Here is a 17,786-nt window from a genome sequence, read left to right on the forward strand (position 1 = left end):
AATTATTATATACAATTTTGACAATATAAATTAATAATTATTCCAATGCACTTTTATTGTAATTTCTATCATTATTAATTATGAAATTGTCATGTGCTGAACTGTTATTGGCCCTGGCTGTTGTACAGTATATTAAATATTAGTTAAAAACAAATTATTATTATTATTATTATTATTATTATTATTATTAATACTACTATGATTGTTATTACTATTACCATGATTATTATTATTATTATTACTATGATGATGATGATTATTATTATTATTATTACTATTATTACTTTATGATGATGCTTATTATTACAGTAAAATCTCTACTATCCGTGGTAATGAAGGGGAGGAGCTGAACGGTTAATCGAAAAAATCGGATAATCCGTACCATAAAAAGTTTTCATAAACTAAGTACATAATATTTTCGTAATTTCCTCCGTGGAATTTTCTTTTAATACGATAGGTAGTGGATCAGAAGTTCAGTAATTTAAGTCTTTTTTTTCTTACAATTAATGTTTGATTTTCCCGTAAGTCAGTTATTAAAACATTAGATCTATTTATTGTACTTAAGTCTGGTTTTCAACGACGGGTTTTTAATGGCCAAGGAAACTCCTTATGACGACTGTCTGTGGAAAGATAGGAATAGTAGAGGCCTCATGTTGTAGATTTACAAATTTTATACAGTTTATATTTTATTTTTCATTAGCCTAAATCGCGTACAGTTGTAATTCATATCTCGTATTGTCATGTGAGATTAACCACATTTTCTCTTTTCCCAAATCGCTCAATTTACTTGCACAACATGTTTTCTTTTGACACTTGTAGAAGATATTTTGCATAGAAGTTAAGCAGTACGACCACTCGAATTGTAGGCCATAATGCGTAAGTGTAAAGGTTTGTAAAAAAAAACACTCTGTAGAAAAAATTCGTACTAATATAATGTACAGTACTTCATGTTTTTTCTGCGAGCGAGAAAGACAGTCGGATAATCCACCAATCGGTTAATAGAGTGACGGATAATCGGTATTTTATTATTATGATGATTATTATTATTAATGTTATTAATTATTATTTTTGTTATTATTATTATTATTATTATTATTATTATTATTATTATTATTATTATTATTATTATTATTATTATTCCTAATGCAGATGTACGTCTACCAATCCCCAAAAAAGGAGTTTGTGTGAACCATACAGTCTAATAAATATTATTCCACCAGAAACAACGAGACAACACTACTGAAATATATTTTGAGTTATCGACACGGTCACGTTTCTTCTGCTCGTAAAATGGACATCTGAGGACAGGCACGCTGGGTCGCAGGCCATGCATATTTCATTTACTGGCGGGTCCGTGTTGCGGTATCGAACCTCATATTTCCTGCTGGCAGTGCAGCCACAACCGCCGTCAACCGGCCCTGTGAAGACACTCATTCCCACATACATTTTCTGGCCCTCTACGTGGAGTCACTCCCGATATTAACACGACATCGTACACCTCTCACAGGCTACGAATATTCATGTTCCATGCCGATGCCGGTGTGGTGTAGGCAATATTAGGCTTTGCTGCGTAGAAACCTCGCCGTTGCGTTGGTTCCAATATTATCTGGATAGGATAATGTTCTCAACCTGTGGTATCCGTACTCTTGGGGATACTTGGAGAGGACTGAAGGGGTACAATGTATTTTGATCATGATATTGCTAATACAGGGTGAATCACGGCTAATGTCCCGCGCTTTAGAAATCAGTTCTATAGGTCATTTTGAGCTTTACCACCTTCAGACCTGAATTTATATTTAAAAAAAAATTGAAAAAAAAAACTGGTCACATAATCATTCTGGGGATTCAAAATTCCCAAATTAAGTCTTCACAGAAAATAAAAATTTTGTGACAATTTTGACCCCTGGGGCCCCAAAACTTTGTTTTTAATTCAGGTATAGAAATGTTTCAAAAATAATATTCTCCATTTCTATCACACTGAATTTTTCAAAATATTTAAAAGTATCGAAGACATTCCAAAAAAAGAAACAATGTACACTATAATGTACACCAGGCCTGAAGGGGTTAAAATATCGTATGAACATGGGTCGAATCATCAACCGTTAAGGAGTTATACTGTTATTGCAAGTTATCTTGAACTTCTTGAGCGTGGTCAGAGGGTGAGAGGGAAGGAAGCGCTTAACGTGGGTGGAGCCAACTGAGTTGTTTGCGCATGCTCCGCATCATGATCTCTTGTCAAGAAACATAGAACTATTTCCTTCACTGCGTACCATTAGTGTTAACATGGAGCAGCAACCACAGGGTAGTAATTATGGCGAAATCACACCACCGCGGAGAAAAAGTAACGCTGTTATCCACAGCGGAGAAAGAGAAATTATCGCAAATATAATTAAGTGTTGCGAGGAGGAAAAATTAAACAAATGTTTGTTGGAATCCCTTGATAAGGAATGTGAGAGAGCGGCTAAATACGCTAAATACTCTGGCAAAAGTATTAGTTCCGTGAAGGGAATTAAGCATAATATTGAATTACAACCGAATGAACCTCACACTACTCCGGGAAAGAATAGGTATGTAATGTTTAGAAATTATTGTTATAATAATTATGTACAATAATGTGTGTACTGTGAGCGACATACAGTAATGTGTGTACTGTTGTAAGTTATTATTTTGTTATAGTTCTACGAAACATATTAATTCATTCCAGAATTAGGATTTGTGTAAAGTTGAAGTGGACGACTTCGATCAGTATGTCATTCGGGATGCAATCGAAGAATTCTATCTTGTTCAGAAAGTACAGTACAGCCGGTCTTTCTCCGGCGCTGACGTTTCTCGTGACCGAGGAAGACAGTGTAGACAGAATGAAAACTGTCACGCGCTCGCCGGCCGATTTTGTGGCGCGGAATGAAACTAATTTGAACGCGTAGGCTTGGCTATAAATCATTTTACATATAACTTAGATCACATCCTTCGTTAATGTACACAGTTAGCGTAGATCACAAAAAAAAAAAAACTAATGCGAACACGTATGTAAATAATTTTACAGTTTTACACAAACGTAGATCGCATCTTTCGTTAATGTACACAGCTAAGTAATTATAACAGAATAACAACTAATGGGAACGCGTATGTAAATCATTTTTCACAAACGTAGATGCATCTTTCGTTAATGTATTATCGCCGTGGCCTCATGCTTAAGATGTCGACATCATACAATAACGTGCGGTGTGCTTTTAAAACATAATTTTGCCGACCGATTGTTGCTCTGTAGGTTTCACTCTAAGCGTCACGTTGTCACGTCTACTTCCTCGATAAGAATAAGCACTAGTTTGTTATATTGTTAAATGGCTATTATTATTATTATTATTATTATTATTATTATTATTATTATTATTATTATTATTATTATTTCATATACGAGTACGTTGACACTCTTAACTCTTGACAACTATTTAATAATAATTTTTAATCACATTCCTTAATGTTCGTCCTCAGCACAAGACATTGCAACCTCGGTTTTAGTCCACGTGGATTAGACAAATAAGTGTCATTTAATAATTGAAGCAGCTTATTGGTTGCAATATTGAAATTGAGGCGAGTGATTGGAGCGGCGACACAAGAAATTGAAAACAATAATACAAGTAAATTTCAAAGACCTGCCGAATGTTATTCACGAGGCCGCTCAAAGACCTGCCGAATGTTAACCATGAGAGCGCGGCGATAATACACAGCTAAATAATTATAACAGAATAAAAACTAATGCAAACACGTATGTAAATTATGCAAAGGTCTACGGTATGTTACCACAGACTATGGGGATATCTTCATAATGAAGGCATATCAAATGAAATAGCCTAGACTCTTTCCTTAGACTCTGTTAATACTCAAGTGGAAAGACGCCACACTTTTAACGGTTGTTTTTCCCATCTTCAAAGCGTCACAAACTCTATCTACCACTTTCGTAACAGGGAGAAGAGGTTCACCGTTGTCCCGCTCCTTCTCAAAATATTCACGCAATCTGTATATAAATTCATGACTTTAGCTCTTAAAAGAGCCGATTTTTTTCCTTCTTTAATTCTGACGACCATTAGTCATATTACTATATCAATAATCAGGTTTACAGGTACCGTAAATCGCTCAAGCACAAAACAAAACTACTTCGCCTGTGCTATAGGCTAACACAAAGAACTAACGACTTTTTCGCCACGTGCTTCGCATAAAAAAGAAGTGGCAACATCGCGCTTGTACATCAGACGCTCATAGCTGGTTGGTTCTAGCAGACAACTTTAACCTCTAGTGCCCGCCTCTCCCCCAGCATTGCAAACTGCGATTGAATTAATCTTCGCATATCAGAACTCAAGTCTTGTAACAGCAAATTACAATAGAATTAAAAACATTACTTTAAACCGAAACAGAGTGTTTTAAGGTTAAAACTTAGCAGAATAGTTCCATTCACAGTGGAATTTCGAGATTCTTTTCACAACTTCAAAACGCCACAGGTTGGCAATGCTGGTCACTATTTTTCTCTCTCGTTCTCTCTTCTCTTTCCGAGCGAAATGTCAGAGCCGGAGATTGGCCGGCTGTAGTTTAGTACCTATGATTAAGAAGATAATTCCGAATAGATCATGCCATTGACGAAATAATAATTAATTTTCGACCAAGCGATGAAGACGATGACGATGATGGCAGCAATGATAGGATTATGGATTGTGTATAATTGTAAATTAATTTAAATTCAAATAATAAGCCTGTAAAATATTGTTATAAGAATATGTACATATGAGCTGTAGGTGTAAGTCACGTAGGCCTAATAATCTATAGAAATAGCTGTAGTAACTCCGCCATTGCCGGTCCCTAGCCCGGATGAGAGAGGAGGAGTGTACACACGATTATATTTAAATGCTTACTCATTACAGGTTAATTAAAACCTGCTACGAAACCATGTTCTCCTCTCAAAGACGGAGTGTCGTGAGATGATGATGTCTGTATTGAACAAAGTTATTTTACAGTAGAGAGCCGAAAAGTGAAAGAACCAACGTTTTCTGAAGAGAGTCACGTTACCCGAGGGAGGGGCATCCTTGTCGTGCCGTTACGTTGATGAGTACATGTCGTACCGAGCAGTTCGAAAGACAGACTTGGATGTAAGGTTCAAGATAACTTGCAATAACAGTACAGCTGACTGAATCCTACGAAAGTAGCAGTGGTTTTCAGCATAATTGAGAAATATTAATTCAAAATACTATACTAATCATAAAATAAACATACCTCAATTTTGAAGCAGATTTTCAAATAACCTTCCTTCCACTTCTGACACCGGCAAAGCAGACAATACTCTCGCCCGTAACTGCCTGAGTCAGGCTTGGGTTCTGGCGCACTGCAGAGCAGGTTAAAATTTAGTATTGGACTGACCCATTCAGCCAAGTCCAGGCAGGACCCGAGAAAGCCTTCCTGTATGCTTGTATTGTACAGTGACTTGCATTCATGTACCATTGTTATCATGGAACAGTACTAGTTTGAAATGTAAATTCGTTGGCTGTTCAGCCACTTAAAAAAAAAATATGTATTTTCTGCTAAAATACGGCAGAAAATTCTTGATTAAAGTAACATAGTTTACAATTTATTGCACTACAGAATTTAATAAAATAAGATAAATATTATATAAATGATTTTCCTGCAAAGTGTATCTGACTCAACAAAATAGTAGGTCTAACATTTCTTAACTTGTGACTAGTTAAAAAAAACGGAAAGGAAAGGAGAAAAGAAGAGAGGAAGGGAAGGGAAGGGAAGGGAAGGGAAGGGAAGGGAAGGGAAGGGAAGGGAAGGGAAGGGAAGGGAAGGGAAGGGAAGGGAAGGGAAGGGAAGGGAAGGGAAGGGAAGGGAAATTAAAGGAAAGAAAGAAGTTGAAAATATATTGGTAACAATTATTATGAATATCAACAACTATTACAGGAAAAAATTCCATCTTAACGTTTCCTTATCAACAATTAAAAGCCTCATGAAGACCTGTAAAATGGAAAAGAATGGAGCGTGTAAAATGGACGGACAAAATAACAAAATGAAGCTGAATAATTTCAAGGGAAAAATTGTTCCGGGGCCGGGTATCGATCCCGGGACCTCTGGTTGAATGTACCAGCGCTCTACCACTGAGCTACCCGGGAACTCCACCCGACACCGTCTCAACTTTTCCCTTTATATCCACACAACTCGCGTGGGCTGACGAAACGCCAGAGACCCACAACGAGTGCACACAAACTCTGTGTGACTTGGAATTGTGGTTTTCTGTTAACCTACACAGTAACGTATCTATTATGCAAATCTAGTCTTTCAGGTGAAGCTCCCTGTAAAGCAGATTTGAATAATTTCAAGGGAAAAATTGTTCCGGGGCCGGGTATCGATCCCGGGACCTCTGGTTGAACGTACCAGCGCTCTACCACTGAGCTACCCGGGAAAGACTAGATTTGCATAATATATACGTTACTGTGTACGTTAACAGAAAACCACAATTCCAAGTCACACAGAGATTGTGTGCACTCGTTGTGGGTCTCTGGCGTTTCGTCAGCCCACGCGAGTTGTGTGGATATAAAGGGAAAAGTTGAGACGGTGTCGGGTGGAGTTCCCGGGTAGCTCAGTGGTAGAGCGCTGGTACGTTCAACCAGAGGTCCCGGGATCGATACCCGGCCACGGAACAATTTTTCCCTTGAAATTATTCAAATCTGCTTTACAGGGAGCTTCACCTGAAAGACTAGATTTGCAAAATAAAGCTGTGTTGGAAAGAGTGGGAGAAGAAAGAATGGTGATGAAACTGATCAGAGAAATAAAAAGGAATTGGTTGAGTCGCAGGCTGAAAAGAAACTGGCTGCTGAAGGATACACTGGATGGAATAGTGAACGAGGGAACAGTTCGGGGCAGAAGAAGATATCACATCATAGACGACATTAAGATTGTGTGGATCATATGCGGAGATAAGAAAGGAAGGCAGAAAATAGGAAAGATTGGAGAAAGCTGAGTTTGCAGTGAAAGATCTACGCTTGGGTAGAACACTATATAGGCTATGTATACCTTCCTTCTTCCCCGTCGTTGCTATGTTTTGCAGGCAGTATTTCATATGACGTTATCTTTGCCCACTACTCTATACAATCTAGAAGAAATAGAAAATACCTATATTAGAATTGTAAGAAATTTTATAACGGTAATTGTAATTACAAATGCATCCTAGTGGCCATTATTTTAGAAGTATGTGAAATTTATTTATCATAAATATTACTATTATTAAGCCAGTGATTTAGGTCTATCTTCGTTGGAGGCGTTTGAAGTACCGAAGTTGTACTTCAGTTCTGTTTCTTTTCAAGTTGAGATATTGTTACTCAGAATAAAAATAAAGAGTGGAACTGACTTTTAAAACTTTTCAAATGAATGCAAGTACGCAGGCTCAACTTCCCACTGTATTGTCTGTTGAAACAGGGATTCCAGCACAGTACTTTCAGAAACTTAACTTTTAAACTCTGTTAGAGAATAAATTTGGAGTGCTACACATCAGCTCATATACATATCTAGGTCTTACTTTCCCATAAATCAAAGTTTATAGAATATATTATAATACTTAACAGGCAGATTTCAAGTGTTGACTTAAAAATATGATTGTGCAGTTGTAAACGCGAAACATAGAATTCCGTCTGTCAGACTGTCTATTGTAACCGATTTTATAATACATTGAATATTGATGACGTATAAATGGCATGTTTCAAACTCTTCCAGATCCATATTAGATTGCCGAAGTAACTGGTGATTTACTCGTATCTACCGTATATGAGAACTGGGTTTTCGTCCCTTTTCTTGTCTTTGTCCTGTGTTTTTTTTTTTTTCACGTTTGTGTCTCAAACGCTAGCGCCCGGGTGATCCATCAAGGCTGCCCGGGCTCGATCCCCGGCAAGGTCATGACGGAATTTTGGTGGTCAAAACAGTCGTTGCAGAGGATTTTTTTCGTTTACTCCCGTTTCTGTGTATCATTCCAGCAACACACTCCAACTCCTGATTTAATTTATCATCTGCGATAGTTAAAAATAGATGGTCTTGTGAGTAACATGAGTTTCCGATGCTGATATAGGATTTAAAAGCTCAGGGATCCAAGCCCTGCAGCTTGTCGTTTGTGAATGAGACCTTGTTCAGTCAGGACTGGAGGAGGGTGGCTCCCCTGTGAGCATCAGATTCATGAAAGCCACTTGTCGCAATTGGACAATCGACATTTGCTCCTAGCATTTGGGCTGCTGAACCTTCCCCAGATTCTAGGACAATAATCTACCAGAGTCTTTTCATATAGGCTACTTTTAATAAACAGTTCTATACCCCACACCCAAATTTATGTAATGTTGTTGAAGTTCTTCTTTGCAACATGGAACTAAGCTAAAATTAAGTTCATTTGAAAGAAAAGTGCTCAACGACTCTTGTAAAATCACTGAAAAAAATCTCAGTTAATAAAAAAATGGAAGTTATTTAAGATTAGGAAACTGACACGAAATATCTTACGAATATTTCATATTTTTATCTTTACGCAATCTTAGAAAGATTAGACTGTAAAGTTTCAATTGAATATTAATCCTTAAGGATGACTTGTTAGAAAATAAAAAATGTTAGTAACAAAATTATTTAGTTGTGTGAATTTTAGTCTATGACAACATTTTAATTAACTATTCGAATTTCAGTCTGTGACAACATTTTAAATTAATTATGCGAATTTTACTCTGAAAATATTTTTAATTATCTATGCGAGTTTTAATCTGGGACAACACTTTAAATTAACTATGCGAATTTTACCCTGTGACATTTTAAATAAATTATGCGAATTTTAGTCTGAAAATATTTTTGTGCGAGATCGTGCGTATTTGCTTGGTTTCCGCACAAAACCAATCCGCGGAAAGTCTAAAATTCCACATTCAGTATTCCCAACCTAACACACATAACAACTTTCCTCTTCTTACCGCTTAAGTAACATATTGATTTTACTGCTTTAGGCTTTTAACATATTATTTTTAGAGACGTTCAATATAGCAATAATAATAAATTGGAAACTTACCACTGCAATTTCACCTAAATTGCACTGTTAATTATTGTTTTTAAATATTTGCAAAAATTAAGTAAACTCTACAACTACACTAAAGTTACTGCATTTGTGATGCAAGTAACATTAAGGTAGCCGTGAAAAAATCAACAAGATTCCAGATACCGATGTTATTACTGCAATATGTTATATAAATGATATTGTTAAAATATTAAAATGAAAAATAAATCATTACATAACCTTACCGTTTGTTTTAAGTTCGCATTTATAGACTGGGAAAAAAAAAGACAGACGTATATCACGGCCTGCTGGAGTATAGTAAACACAGAAAACATTTTAAAGCAACAATGTTGAAGATAGATATTTTTGTTTTGCTAATTTGCCGTCATTGAACAGAAATCAAGATGGAGATTTCATTGAAACTAATTAGAAATTCCTCTTTCAGGTATGTAATAAACGATCTTCGCACAAAATAATGTACGATACACGAGCGGTATGTTTTCTTTCAATTCTCGGAAATTAAAAAAGCTCAACTACGTTTCGCTTTTTCAAACGTTTCCTCGAACATGGAAACTTCAACATACCGCTCTTGTAACGCATATTACTATTAATTATCTATGCGAATGTTAATCTCTGACAACATTTTAAATTAACTATGCGAATTTTAGCCTGTGACAACACTTTAAATTAACTATGCGAATTTTAGCCTGACAACATTTTAAATTAACTATGCGAATTTTAGCCTGTGACAACACTTTAAATTAACTATGCGAATTTTAGCCTGTGACAACATTTTAAAATAATTAATAATAATTTTTGGGCTCATGTTTGGTGCCCGTGGTACGATCTCACGAGAAACTTTAAATCAACTTAAACAATTTAAAATTTCTGATGCAACGATTGATGCCATAGGATCTCATGTGTTAAAATCATCCTTAGCTATAATTAGTAATCATTTGTACCCAAGAAACTTTTATTGTAAATGATTTCCAATGTTTTCTTATCATTTAACTTAATGATTTTTTTCTTTCAAATTGTCACATAATTGTTTTTAATCATTGTTCATTGTGAATTGATTAGTAGGCCGATCTATCGAACCCATATCTAGGGCGGATATTTTTGTTTTTTACTACTAAGATTTATTTCAAATCATCCGTCCTCAAGTGAAGTTGACCACTGGGATCCGGAATTAACAAACATAAAAGATAAAGGGAAATGAAACGAGCAAAATAATGATTAGATTTGTACATTAAAACAAAAATTTACGTGTTAACATATAGATGATAGTGTAGAATTTGAAGAGAGGCCTTCAGAATTTCCATTACAATCTTCTGAACCTCTTAAAAGGTAAATATTTTAACCCTTAAATTGGCAAAACTTCATTTCTCACGCTAGTTTATTAAACCGTGTCGGACTGTAAGGAAAACATGTATCGTAATGTCCATATTTTATATGTTGTATAATGTAATAGTATTGTGAAATTTTAATTTTCCTACCAATTTTTTTCTATTATATTAAAATTACTAGCCGTACCCGTGCGCTCCGCTGCACCCGTTAGAAATAAATATAATGTACCTAATTACATAATTAAAATAGGACATTAGATCCAGGGAACATTAGTGTTTGATATAAGGATAAATCGTTTATTATGTTACTTAATTTAAATTGTATTTGCATAATTAAAATGCGATCATTTTGATCCAGAGACCACTCATTTGATCATAAAAATTATTTTAGGAAATACAGGAAACGAATGTACAGAATAGCCTATCAAGTTTTCTGTGCGTAAGAAGCTATTTTAATCTTACCTGTCCTCGATTCACTCAGAAGTTACTGTAATAACATTACAGCATTATGTCCATCTAGAGAAACTACACTTTCCAATGGTGAATTAATAATTAATTATACAAACCGGTTAATTTAACTTCTGATATTACTTCATACACAGAACATTATCTGTAGGCTATCTTTCATAGCTTTCGATTGTTGCTGTCCAAGGCCCCTTATAGACGAAGTCATTTGTTTTTTAATTCATTACACGGCCTTAGATGGCGGTTATTTTAATTTTAAAACTCATTTATCTCATTAAATATCAGTCCTATCAAAATTGTTCAAGGAATAAAACTTATCGGAAATTATTTTTAAAGAAACTTTTGTTATGTAACATTTTTCACAAAAATCAATAATAAGCGAGATATTTCGATTTATTTAATTCAGGCCCCCTTATAACCCTCCTTTTAAATAATGTATTTTGAATGCCATATAGCCTATAATCTAAGTTACAACGAACTTAATTTATATTCCAATTTTCATCGAAATCGGTTCAGCCATTATCGCGTGAAAAGGTAACAAACATACAGACAGACAGACAGACAGACATAAAAACAAAAATTTCAAAAAAGCGATTTTCGGTTTCAGGGTGGTTAATTATATATGTTAGGACCAATTATTTTTGGAAAATCGAAAATTACCAGAAAAATTTCGGCTACAGATTTATTATTAGTATAGATAACATATAGGCTATTAACCTGTTATATCCTATAGGATACTTTGCGAATTTAAGGGTTAATTAACCATGCGAATTTCAGTTTGTGGCTACATTTCAAATTGGTTATGCGAATTTTAGCCTGTGACAACATTTTAAATATATTATGCGAATTTTAGTCGGAAAATATTTTTAATGAACTATGCGAATTTTAGTCTGCGGCAGCATTTTAAATTAACTATGTCAATTTTAGTCGGAAAATATTTTTAATTAACTATGCTAATTTTAGTCTGCGACAACATTTTAAATTAATTATGCGAATTTTAGTCTGAATTTTTTTAATGACTCTGCGAATTTTAGCCTGTGACAACATATTAATTAACTATGCGAATTTTAGTCTTTGACAATATTTTTAATTAATTATGAGAATTGTAGTCTGGGTACATACAGTCCCCATGGCTTTTTACTTGAATAGCCTTTGTTTTTCTAAAAATTGAAAATAATTTCTTGAAAACGACTTGAACAGCGTCTCTCGACAGCGAAACTTGGCCTGATTGCGCATGAAATTATTGTTTCATATTGGTCAATATGATGATGTAATTTACCACGCAGGAGTAAGGCTGCTGAGCCTCGGTCATACATTGTCAAAGTTTCTTGGCTCTACAGAGGAACTCCGCAAATTTCTTGAAGAAAAATGTTGCATCTGTAAATTGTTAAGTGATCTCCGATCGGTTATAATTAGACAGTGGATGCGGGATGACTTATACCATTGGCTGAACAGGTTTTAAACGTAAACAGACGACGTCAACATGCTACTGTATCTCCGTACAGTCAGAAGGAAAAGAAAAATAACGTACTGTAATACTGTAGTACATACCTTGCAAGGTTCAGTCCTCGTCATCATTGATGCAATTACCAGCGTTGCAATAAACGACGACATATTCTCGTAAATTGTCGAACCTGAATCGCCTTCGCCTATCGCTTAAACAGTTTTTGTATCGAGAGAATTTCTGAAGAAAACCTCTAAAATGGGGATCACTCAATTTCTTTAGAGGAATATTTGTACTGAGCATCATGTTGCACGTGTCGTTAGACCCGCACAACTAAATGATGATGATGATGATGATGATGATGATGATGATGATGATGATGATGATGATGATGATGTAGATGGTTCCTCACATTTCATTTCAACGCATTTCCTGTGCGATGTACTGTTGCAATGTTTCTCTATAGCCTGAGTTGTTCTGGTTTTTATTTCAATTTTACATACATTACACACGATATTGTCTTCGTTAATACATAAAATGTCACTCTCATACTTCTTTATAATTGCATTTCGTATCTCTGAGCGAAATTAATGTTTTGCCATTATGAATGGATCACCACAACATATTCAACGCATACTAAATACTTGAGCAGGATAACACAACTGCACACATTGCGTTGCAATGTTACTATGAACAGATCGGGGTTCATTCGTTTTGTACGCTGCTGAACTCGCCAGGTACAGAAAAGACGGACGGCGCGGCACGTGCCATATACTCTGATACGAAACAACTTCACTTTTCCTTAAGTCATCCCGCATCCACTGTCTAGTTATAATTTTGCTGAGTTTTTTTTTCTCTCATGTACGAAGGAGGGACCCGAAGACTTACACTGCAGCCTGAGGCTTATTGTGCTTACCACTCCTCTTCTGTGAATGATTGGGTAGCCGAACGGCTGTGCTCTTGTACAGGGGCATCATTTTATTTTTACTAACATTTTTAATATTAACCTGGCTCTACCTTTGGATCAACACCGTTTGCTACCTCCTTCCACGACTGGAGTTCGATGATACTGGCGTAATATGCAAACAAATGACTTTACTAGGTATAGGAGGGAAGAACAATAGTTCATCCATTTATGTAAACTAGGAAATATCGCGATTTTGAGTTTGATCATTTTCATTAGGTTTTTGTTTAATCAAAATACAGTACAGTATTAACAATTAGTGTTTTTACTCACGAACTGAGCTATTCATTCGGACGTATTCATTATGCAGTGTATATTATACCGTCTTTAGCACATTAGCGTACGATATAGAGAATGAAGTTAAATTGAAAAATAATCATAATGTGGATATTTAAATACATTTTTGAAAATGGTGGCCGTTCATTTCGATACAGGCTTCAGTTCTAATATGCATATTATCGCACTATAGACTATTGTACCTATTCCCAATTATCAGTTTCGTCCTTCGTACTAGTAACTCATGTTGATATAATTCTGTACCTACTATATGAAAGATCACCTTACGTACTGTAAATTCAATCTTCACTTCTGCCCGATCCGAAAAGATAAAATTACTCAGACATGCTATCTACTATCCGTGCAAGTGGTTATGTCGTAGGGTCGTAGAAAGGGAGGAAATCACGTGACAGTTAATTACTTAACGAGGCCCTTTTTAAGTTATTTTAAACAATTGAATGGGTATAATATTACGTGGACGTCCAATTCCTAACAGAAATTAATGTTCTCAGAAAAGAGCTAAGACAGCCCAGTCACTAGCTGGCGAATAAAAGCTGGTGGGAGAAACCGGGATACGACGTAGGCAAATGGACGACAGTACCTGTGCGAAAATGATTCAATATTGAAAGCTCTTTCGTCACTGGAAAACGCTAAAATATTTTTGGAACGTACTGTTTACTATGACCATAAGGCTACTATGTCTGTATATGCGTTCTTGGATCTGTGTGGAGGACGGTTGAACTTCATTAGTAGAAGGGGTGGGAGTGAAGTACATTAAAAAACTCAGGTACAATAAAAATTGAAGTAAAAATAAAATGATGTCCCTATCCAAGTACAGCACACCGCACCGTGAACTTAACCCGGGCTATGCTACGGATGATGATATTTGAATTAATGATGGCGAAATGAGTCCGAGGTCCAACGCCGGAAGTTACCTAGCAATTCTGCTTCAATTGGTTGATATAAAACGCCGGTTCTGAAAGTTTGCCTTCAGAATTTGAAGAACAAGCTTTAAAAACCATATCCAACTTAATGACGGAGAAGTCCAAATCAAAATATGAAATTGCATATGCCAAATTAATATGAAAAAATTGTGCATCGGAAAGAAAATTTCCAGCAGGGTGAATGAAAACCTACTTCTACTATTATTCTTCTCACGATGAAAACGAACGACCGTACTGGAGATCTTCGTTGCTGTAAGTACACCATCCATCGAAAAGGTTGGGTTGGCGGGCGGACGGCAGGTGTTGTGTTCGGTAAACATTGCAGGCATTGCTTGCAGCTATAAATCAAACCGCGCCTCTGCCGCCATAAAGTCAGGTCTGTGCACGCGCTCCAAATAGGAAAACAGGCTACTACTATTACGTTTGTTGCTGCCCCGGCTTAATGCAGCTGCGAACCTCTGTGTAAAAAATTGTATTGAATCGAATAAAATGTTTTCCATTGATGACGACTTTCAGTAGAAGTCATATGAGTCCTCTAAGCACTCAGTCCTTCATCCACTTCTCTGCTAACGTCCGTAAAGTTTTCTGTAACATACTGATTTACTGAATTATTATTTTTTAGCTTCTCTTTATATTTGTTTCTGTTCCCTATTTCTCTAACAGTTCCCCAGCCTTTCCTCCTACTGTTCATTATTTCCTAACTGTACCTTCTTCTCGACTTCTAAACAATACTTCTCCAAACTTTCCTTCTCTAACCTCACCTTCTACTCTAACCTTACCTTTTCATCTAATCTGACCATTTTGTTCAATCTCTCTAACTCCAGTCTTCTATTCTATGCTAACTTATCCGTATCACCATCTTCACCGTCTCTTATCCTCTTGTATCTCCTCTTTTCCTCTGGTCCCTCTTCTTTCCTTCTGGTCTCTTTTTTTCTTCTAGCCTCTCTTCTTTTCTTCTGGACTCTATTCTTTCCCTCTGGCCTCTCTAGTTTTCTTCTGGCCTCTCTTCCTTTCTTTTAGCTTCTCTTCTTTTCTTCTGGTCTATTCTTTCACTCTGGCCTCTCTTTTTTTCCTCTGGCCCCTCTTTTTTTCCTCTGGCCCCTCTTCTTTTCTTCTAGCCTCTCTTCTTTTCTTCTGGTCTCTGTTCTTTTCATCTGGCCTGTCTTCTTTTCCTTTGGACTCTCTTCTTTTACTCCGGCCTCTCTTGGTTTTTCCGATCTTTTTTGTTTTCTTCAGATCTCTCTTGTTTTCTTCCGGCTTCTATTGTTTTCCTCCGACCTCTCTTCTTTTCCTTTGGACTCTCTTCTTTTCCTCCGGTTTCCCTTGGTATCCTCTGGTCTCTCTTGTTTTCTTCCGACCTCTCTTGTTTTCCTCCGACCTCTCTTCTTTTCCTCCGGCTTCTCTTGTTTTTCTCCGGCCTGTTTTGTTTTCCTCCGGTCATTCTTGGTTTCCCCCAGCTTCTCTTGTTTTCCTCCGGCCTCTCTTCTTCTCCTCCTCTGGCCTCTCTTCTTTTCCTTACGACTCTCTTCTCTGCATCCTTTCATCAGGACGTACATTTACGTTATGTTAAATTCAGATATACTGTACAGTTAATATTGATTCAATTTTGGAAAATATGACAGAAATCTAATCTACTCATTATTCCATTAGCGATTTTGAAAAGGTCACGAAAATACTGATGTATGGAAAGGGGATCCGCAGTGTTAATAAGTTAGAGAACCACTGTTCTATACAGTTATAATAAAACTATAATATACTATTATAATATATGAGGTAGTCCGGTTAAAAATCTGGTAATGCAGTTTTTTGTGAAAATGAGTTAGATCTATATACCAAATCAGGTATTCTGGGACATACTTTACTAAATGTAGTAACTATAGGTATCAAATTTTACCATATTCCCATAAAAAGGCGTATAAAAGTAAGGCTCTGCTGCAAAACCTGCTTAATGCATGGAGTTAGTAGTAATACTTCATATCAGAATATACGTAATTCAACGACAAAATAATAAGGATGCATATTTTACGGTCGTTAGAGACGCACGTGTTTTCTATAGATGAAATATTTTGCTTTTAACTGAATCAAACATAGTTTTTGCACGATCGTGTTTTTTTTTCTTTTGCTGTACAGTGGATGCTCTTAAGTTCGACAGTAATCAAGTTCGACATCCTATAGTTCGATTGCTTACGTAAGAGAATTAGACACGCCCCTATACGGGCACTAAGAAATTGGTTTGCCATTTGAATGGAAATCGGTCCTGTGTCTTGTAGTGATACTTTTGTTAAAGGAAAACAGAATATTTTATTGATTAGGACATCCATATTTGTCACTGATTTCAATTTAATGAACTCTTATTTTTCTATTTGAGAATTGCGCCGTTTGTGAGACGGAACTGTCGAAACCCACTGTGGTACTAGAAGCGCATACACAAGTCTCGGGGCGGGCAGGAAATGCAAGTACAGTACTGTATTCGTTGATGGATAACCAATAAGAATTTGTATTCATTTCACCTGCCACACCCACTACCCTTATTGGACTGAACTTTCAATTCTATTCTATCGAACTTAGGAGAGTCCACTTAATTACAGCTATTGTTGTTAGGCTTTGAAAGTTAGATTTTCCACATAGAAACGTGTTGCTAGAGAAACCATTCTTCATAACAATAAACTATACTGAATTAGATCCATTACAGTGCACTTATTGTTGCTTAGTTACCATTGCAGTGCAGTTTTGCGAAGGCTTTGGAATAATATTGCCTTAAATTTCCAATGCAAAATAATTGTATTTGGATTTTTTTTGCACAATACAGTTTGTGAAGTGCATTACAAAATCTCGGAAATTGAAAAATCTGTTCTGCCCGTTTTTCAGACTTTTCTTCGATTTTGTAAAAATCACTTCCCAACTTTGTATCTTAATATAATATTCCTCATTTCAACATCTGATTTATATTTATTTTGTTCCAAAACATAGTTTAAGCGTACTCATTTCGACATTGGGTTTATTTATTTATTTATTTATTTATTTATTTATTTATTTATTTATTTATTTATTTATTTATTTATTTATTTACTTATTTATTTATTTACTTACTTATTCATTTATTTACTTACTTATTTACTTATTTATTTACTTACTTATTTACTTATTATTTCTTTATTTGCTTACTTACTTATTTACTTATTTATTTATTTAACGGAAGCGAAAAAGTCTAACAATATTCTCGACCCCGATTCCTTCTTCACTGACATGCGCCGAAGAAGCCAATTAGCGGGATTGAAGAAATGAGCGCGGGTGT

General features: G+C 35.8%; 1 protein-coding gene and 1 non-coding gene across 3 annotated transcripts in view; one reads left to right on the forward strand and one right to left on the reverse strand.

Moving 5' to 3' along the window:
* The window catches only part of rdgA (retinal degeneration A), a 727,627-nt gene that overhangs the window by 309,789 nt on the left and 400,052 nt on the right, over nucleotides 1–17,786 (forward strand). The gene's annotated exons all lie outside the window — the stretch shown is intronic.
* Nucleotides 6,084–6,155, reverse strand: TRNAN-AUU (transfer RNA asparagine (anticodon AUU)). Its single transcript has one exon. It is a non-coding gene; the product is annotated as a tRNA-Asn (tRNA).

This window comes from Periplaneta americana, chromosome 4 (assembly GCF_040183065.1).
Source record: "Periplaneta americana isolate PAMFEO1 chromosome 4, P.americana_PAMFEO1_priV1, whole genome shotgun sequence".
In the NCBI taxonomy this organism is placed as follows: Eukaryota; Metazoa; Arthropoda; class Insecta; order Blattodea; family Blattidae; genus Periplaneta; species Periplaneta americana.